Source organism: Pseudorasbora parva, chromosome 19 (assembly GCF_024679245.1).
Source record: "Pseudorasbora parva isolate DD20220531a chromosome 19, ASM2467924v1, whole genome shotgun sequence".
Lineage (NCBI taxonomy): Eukaryota > Metazoa > Chordata > Actinopteri > Cypriniformes > Gobionidae > Pseudorasbora > Pseudorasbora parva.
Genome location: NC_090190.1, coordinates 28,908,312 through 28,916,246, shown reverse-complemented (window position 1 = coordinate 28,916,246; position 7,935 = coordinate 28,908,312).

Here is a 7,935-nt window from a genome sequence, read left to right as displayed (position 1 = left end):
CCATAAAATATTGCTAACATGGATAGCACTCAGAGCCATCTTTGTAAATGCTATAGAAAGTTATACGTTGAATGATCACTCTGCCAGAGTAAATATATATTTTGAAACATAGATACACACTTCATTACACACATGCACACTCAAAAGCCATTCAAAAATGAACAGACATTATGTGCTACATGGTATGTGAGTTTTGGACTGAGTGATGTTATTCTGTTAAACCACCGAGTTGTCTATAAAACCTCTCACCCTGGCGACCGGTCAACTGTTTCTGTCCTTCCACTCTCACTGTTGATCTGATATTTTCATCAAAGTGACTATTATATTCTCTAGCATATCTCTGTCATCAACAGAAATTACCAGTGTTTTTCTTTAAATAATTTGCAATCAAGTCTTATTTTAATCTTTTGTGCGGGTGTTATCGTGGCGTGAGTCATATTTATGTTTCCATGCACATTTTCTGCCAAAGTAAAGACAGTAGTACGACTTTCCTTTTGATTTTTATTATTGCACGTCTGACAGAAATCCAGAAATAAAACCCTGTTTCCCTGTATCTCTCTCTTAGTAAACTCAACATTATAAAATAAAAAATAGCTCTATATCCAAGTGCTTTGTATAAGAAGAAACACTGTCATAAACAACAATCATATTTTCAATTTATCAAATGCGTGAACTTGAAGTGAATCAGTGACTTCAACTTTTTGTTGCCAGGGGTTTTGCATCTGTTTTAAATTAATATGAGGTTTTCTAGCATCAGTACAAAATAATAAGTCAAACAAATAGTCACGCAAGAAGTCAGTGCTTTGTTTTTTTGTTTTGTTTTTTACTTTAAATGAGAGTAAATGAAATAGTGGAGGATGCCAGCCACTGATTGGCGGTTTAGATTAGACAGTTCAGTTGAAGTAATAGCATGAAAACACTGAGCTTACTTCTGCAAGAATAGCAGTACCACTGATGAATGATGTTTAGTTCGGTTTCTCGGTTGCTTACCACTCTCACTTGTGTTAGCATTCAAATTTTGGGCTCGGTAATATTGTTTATGTTTCTGGGAGAAGTTTCTTTTGCTACAGCTGCATTTATTCGAACAGAAATACAGTAAAACAGTAATATTGTAAAATACTGTTAATATAACTATAAAATGAACTTCTATTTAAGTATATTTTTAATTGAATGCACTCCTGAGATGGCTATTTTTGCATTTCTTCTTTTACATTAATTTTGGAAATCATTCTAATATGCCGATTATGTGCTCAAAAACATTTATTATTATTATCAATGTTGAAAACTGTTTTTTTTATAAACCAAGATACTTTTTTTCAGAATTCTTTGATGAAAATAAATTTCAAAAGAACAGCATTTATTAGAAACATAAATATCTGTAGTCTCACTTTTAATCTTTTTTTTTTTTTTTTGAGAACAAAAGGACACATTTCTTTAAAAAAATTACTGACCAAAATTATGATTTCACTTTATTTTGTCCCTTTAACACATTCTGTTGACTGTGTAACGTTGCACATACATTTCTACTAACTCATTAGAGTATTAGTAGACTGGTAGGGTTAGGGCTAGAATAAGTTGACATATAGTTGCAAAGTTATTTGAGTAGAATGCCTGTTGGAGGACCATCACAATAAAGAGTTAGCAGAAATGAAGCAGACACTAATACTGATACTCTAATGGGAGCTAGTGGACATCAGTGTATTTCTCTCTCTTTCTTCATCTCTAACTGAATGGGGGGGGGGGAAAGGTCTGTTTTGATAGCAAAGAAAAAGGAGATTTGGTGTCAGGAAACTAGATTTGTAAATAAACCTGATTGCCCAAACCTCTTAGCACTAGAAACACTAAACCGCTCATGTCATCTGCACACAAGTGTCCCTCAACACTCACACACACACACACACACGTTTGTTTTTGTGAAATGTGGGGACATTCTATAGGCATAATGGTTTTTATACTGTACAAACCGTATTTTCTATCATTTTCCTACACTGCCCCTACCCCTAAACCTATACCCATCACAGGAAACATTCTGCATTTTTACTTTCGAAAAATAAAATAAATAAAATAAAATACTCATCCTGTATGATTTATAAGCATTTTGACCTGTCATACCCAAGTCATTATACACATTTGTGTCCTTATATTTCACAAAAACATGCCCCCCCCCCCCCCCCCCACACACACACAAACATGTCTGTTAACCATCTCTCCATAGACGTAATGGTTTTTATACTGTACAAACTGTACATTCCCCCTACACTGCCCCTGCCCCTCAATCTACCCATCACAGGAAACATTCTGCATCTTTACTTTCTCAAAAAAACTCATCCTGTATGATTTATAAGCCTTTCGAAAAGTGGGGACCGCTATTTTGGGTATGATTGTAATTAAGATTTATGTTAAGAAAGGTAATTTAGAAGAAATTAAAACAAAATCTGTTGGATAATGCACAAATGCGGATATGTTTGAGATATGGTTCAAGTGACAAAAACATGGGTAAAAAAAAGGATAGAAAGCATTACGTACTGAAAGGACATTGGAATCACCAAGTGAGCCAAAAGATTGTGGGAGAACGAGGGATTAAACTACTTGATGAGAGATTAGTCTCTCGGTCAGTCAGCAACCCTTAAACAGAGGAGGGATGGTGAACTCTCATTGGTGTCACTCAGTCGTCAATCTAAGTGGCAGGCGAACCGCAGGGGCCCATGTCGCCGGGCGGAACTTGTCTTTCAACCACCCAGCAGCTGCTGGGATATCACGACAAGAACTGGAACACAGCCCAGCTGCCCTGACCCTTTCTTTCCCTCTGCCTCTTCCAGACACACACACACACACACACACACACACACACACACATACACAAACATCCCGAACAATCTAGCTCAATCAAAAAATAAATATATACCAAAGACACACCCATAATCTTATGTCAGCATCAACACATACTCACGGAAAGAGCAGTGCACTTCCTTCTTTTTCACACACATACACAACTAGGTACACCATACACAAATATTTATGTTACTTTATAGTTCAGACTTTTTATTTTCAGCCATGTTTTGCATCCCTACAGATGCTTATAGCTCAAATTTTACTTTAGGATGTCAAGTTTTTTGCACATACACGCTCACAAAATTGTAAGAGAAAAAAAGACAATAGTGTGAACAATACATTTGTTTGTTTGCGAGGAAATGGAACCCACTGACAACGGAGATGACAAAACTAACTTACTTTTCGAGTATGAGGGTGTTTATTTAAAATTTTGGAAAGTATCTATATAGATATTTTTCTTCTAATATATATTAAGTGCATGATTTTAAAGAAGAACCAGAGGAAAGAACAGTCCATCCAGATCTATAGAGAAGTCTTAGCTGGAGTCTGGGTGGCTGGAGTGTGTGTGTGTGTGTGTGTGTGTGTGTGTGTGTGTGTGTGTGTGTGTGTGTGTGTGTGTGTGTGTGTGTGTGTGTGTGTGTGTGTGTGTGTGTGTGTGTGTGTGTGTGTGTGTGTGTGTGTGTGTGTGTGTGTGTGGGAATGGGAACCCAAGGCCCCTTTTCCAGCTGCTGTCCTCACTTTTCTTTTCTTCCTTTATTTGCCTCTCTTTTGTGGTTCTTCCTTTTCTTTTCATCCTTCTGGGTGCTGATTTTGCAGACTAGTGTTTGAAAGGCTTCTCTCAAAGAACCTCAGAGCAAGATAGAGACCGAGAGGAGAAAGAGATTAAGATGTTTAATTTAAACAGTATTTGGCAATACTGACTATATAGTTACAGTCTGAACTAGTATGTACAATTCATTAACACTTAAAATATGCAGTATTTATTTATCATTAAAATGTTGTACAAACAAAGAAAATCATAGTAATAAAAAAAAAAAACATTATATCAGTAGCCTATTTAACAGTCTGTTTTATTTCAGATTGCCTCATCCAAGCTTACTGAAAGCAAACAAACACCTGAATACTAGTTATTACTAGTTATAATACTAGAACACCCAGTTATTGTACACTGTGTGCATGGAATAAATTAATAATCACTGACTTTGAATTAGGCATTACTACATCAGTAACTGAAAACATTTGGGGAAAACTACTTTTAAAAGTAATGTGTTACAAAATTAACTCCCTTAAAAATGTAACTAAATGTGTTAATTACTTTTTCTGGAAAGTAATCTGATACTTTTGCAATACTTTTTCTCACCTGGGCTTGGTTGTTTATTTAATTTCTTTTATTTTAATTTTAAATCTATTGGAAAATGTACAGGCATTGAGGCACACCAAAAGTCAAATTAATACGCCTCTGGCTGAAGGAAACGCAAAATCGCAGCACAAATCTTTCAGCTGTGCTGCCATTCTGGATTGTAGAACAATTGGGGTAAAAAAGAAACAAACGTGATGTTTATCTAAAATTATATTTGCATATTTGTATGGTTGAATTGAATCATGTCTACAGCAAACAGTGGTTAAAGTGAGATTAAATATATTTGTGTTATTTATTTTTGGCAGGTTTGTATTTTCTGAGTTTATGTTTCAGTGTTTTGATCATTTTGAGGAATACTGAATCTGTTTTTGTGCAGGTGAGATGAGTAAATGCCTGCTCGCATTTAGTCTAGAACCAGCGTCATGTTCACAACACACACACCACCTCTGCACTTCCTCCCGATTTCCTTCAACGTGGGAAAGGGAGAGCTGCCAGTCAGTAAATGGAAAAACAACTTATTTAAAAAAGTATAACTCAGATAATTTGTTATCAATTTAAAAGTAGTGTTATTTTACTGTTGAGATGAAAAAAAAGTAATCAGATCATGTAACTCATGTTACTTACTGTAATGCATTACCTCAACACTGAAAATTGACTTTGTCTATTCACGTTAAGCTTGCGCAACATTAGCACAAAATTAATAAGTGCACCTTTGAACCACATAGAAAATCCAAAATATTTTGTCAATTTTCACGTATGTCCACACACATCATGCTTTCTTTATTCTTTGGCACACTGTTTAAATGGCTGTGGGTTTCTCAGCTACTTGATGATGGTTTAAGTACATATTTTCAGGGACCTAGGTTAAGTAAAAGTCTCATGCTTGTCATGGCATTTGAATATAACAGAGAAATAACAGAGCTGACACGATTTGTGCTTGAACAGTCGACATTTGAGTACGCTGGACTCCTGTGTGTGTGTGTCTGACAGTTTCAGTGTTTTAAGAAAAACATTAACGCATCACAAATTCCACCCCCACCCATAAAACATCTGTCAGTCATTACAGACCCTTCCCCCTCACCCCTAGGCAAGGGCTCGAGAAACAACTTTTGACCTCTGGCCCACAGCACAGAGCTCCACTTAATGGTGCCCCCTTATTTCCACACTCTCTCTCTCTCTCTCTCTCTCTCTCTCTCTCTCTCTCTCTCTCTCTCTCTCTCTCTCTCTCTCTCTCTCTCTCTCTCTCTCTCTCTCTCTCCCCCTCCCTCCCTCTCTCTCTCACTCTCTCTTTCTCTCTCTCTCTCTCTCTCTCTCTCTCTCTCTCTCCCCTCCCTCCCTCTCTCTCTCGCTCTCTCTTTCTCTCTCTCTCTCTCACCCTCTTACTTGAAACACAGAATTATCTGTAAAATACTTTAAAAGAAATTTGAATGCATATATAATTAGTGAAAAAGCAAAATTATATTTGTCTTATGGAGTGAAATCCTTTTACTGGTATGCTTTCAATGCCACAAGAGCTCTTGTGTGACATTGGTATTAATATTTTTCTTTAGTTTTGAATATATTTTGTTAGAAAAATAAGAGATTTAAACTGATTTACAGTCACCTTTGAATTATTTATGAGACCTCTATATTACCTTGAACATCTCTATATTCCTCTTTTTTTCTTCCTCTTCAATTTTGTGTTATGATTTACTCCCCATATCTTTTATCCACTTTTCCACTCTCATCTTGTCCACCTTGACTTATTGTCGGTATATATCATCCTTCTTCAGTGTCTTTGAGTGCATTTCATTGTCTCATTCTACTTGCCTCAAATCAATAACAGACACATTAGCGTTTGGTGAGGGGGAAGAATACAGGTGATCCTGTATCGATCAAGAGTCAAAGACACAAATGCTCTTTCATGCACATGTGCACACTCTCTTGAAACAGATAAAGTGCAGTTCAGGGATCCTGCTATCCTTAATGCCTTATATACCCAAAACAACCCCACTGAGAGCTAGCCGACTCATTTGAGAGACCTGATAAACAACGGCAAAAAAGGTATAATGGAAGTTGGAATGCAACACGATTTTTGTTTAAATAAATTTTTGCTTGGAGTCAGTCCCATTTTTGTGAAAACTTTCTGTATCTTTGTTTTTGTTTCTATTGAGAAGTCTGGCAACCTGGCAAACATAGTTATCAGGCTGGTCATCTGCAGTCCCCCACCACCAAATTTCCAGACCAACATCTAATAATATACAGCTATGCACACAAGAGATGGAGAATGTTTGTCATTGTAAAACGTCAGGAAACATAAACACTTAAACTACGGTAAGTAGAAATCCAACAGAATGAATGACGTCGTTTAGAGCAGATTCATGAACCTATATTATGTAGAACATATTTGGCAGCGACTCCTTGTGGCAGTTTAAATTGTTCTCCCTCTTTCAGGAGAACTGATAAAATCATATGAATCCACAGCGGGGCGCTATAGAGTTTTCAATTACCTCGAAATTCGTCATATCCGGACATTTTCAGATGTTTGCCATTGGCTATTTTTAGTGATGACGTGTTCAACATTGGACCAATGAAATCGTGCTAAAACTGCGCAGCTCTGATTGGATATAGTTGATCTGTCAATCAAGGCTTGCAATGCCCAAAGAAGCATATGCCGTCATTTGAAAATGTGGAAGACCACAGGCAACAACTCAGCGCTCTCACAAAGCAGAGATTTAGAGACAGTTAGTTATGCAGTTAGTTATTCTTTACTAAAATAATGTTATATTTAATTTGACTTCAAAATTATATTCCTAAAATAATATAATTCGTTTAATATAATATAATTATTAATATAGTAGGCCTACTAGGACTATTTTTATTTTATTAGATTTTAGTGAAAAGTTTAGATTAGATTACATTACATTAGACTGTATAACCAATAATAATAATAATAATAATAATAATAATAATAATAATAATAATAATAATAATAATAATAATAATAATCTTTCTGTGAATTGTGAATTTTAAATACTATAAAATCAGGTTATCAGATGCATTGTATTGGTTGTCACAAATATAATTAACACACCTGCATTACAAGAGGCCTAATTGTTGTATGCTACCTCTATTATTTCTGTTGTTGACTGCAATTATTATAGTAATTGTAATAATTGTTGGTATTAAAAAAAAAGATTGATTCAGTGTTATAATATAAATTATAAAAGTAGTAGTAGTAGTAGAAGTAGTAGTAGTAGTAGTGTGTGTGTTTGTGTGTGTGTGTGTGTGTGTGTGTGTGTGTGTGTGTGTGTGTGTGTGTGTGTGTGTGTGTGTGTGTGTGTGTGTGTGTGTGTGTAATGACAAATAAAAAGTATTAAAGAGTTATAATTTAGGATTGCTCGTTAAAACTTCCAAAACTAGGTTCAGTTGGGTTCAGTTCGAAGAACCTACATAAAGATTTAACATTATGTGTAGCGTTTTTGCAAGTTTGTAAAGCTATTTTTTTTTTATTTCTTACATATAATAGCCTATAGCCTAAGCCTAAAAGAAAGTTGATAGGGATGTTGTTTAAATTAATAATAAAAAAATGTTGTATGTGTGCTTGAGCATACATTGTATCATCTTGTTTGGGAAATGTCTTTTTTTTCCACACAGACGGCCCACGACTTCATTTTTGCTCCCCATTCATTTGCGATCCCACACAATCTCTTGGAGCCCACTTGTGCGCATGTCCAGCACTTCGTGTGTGACGTCGAAATCTC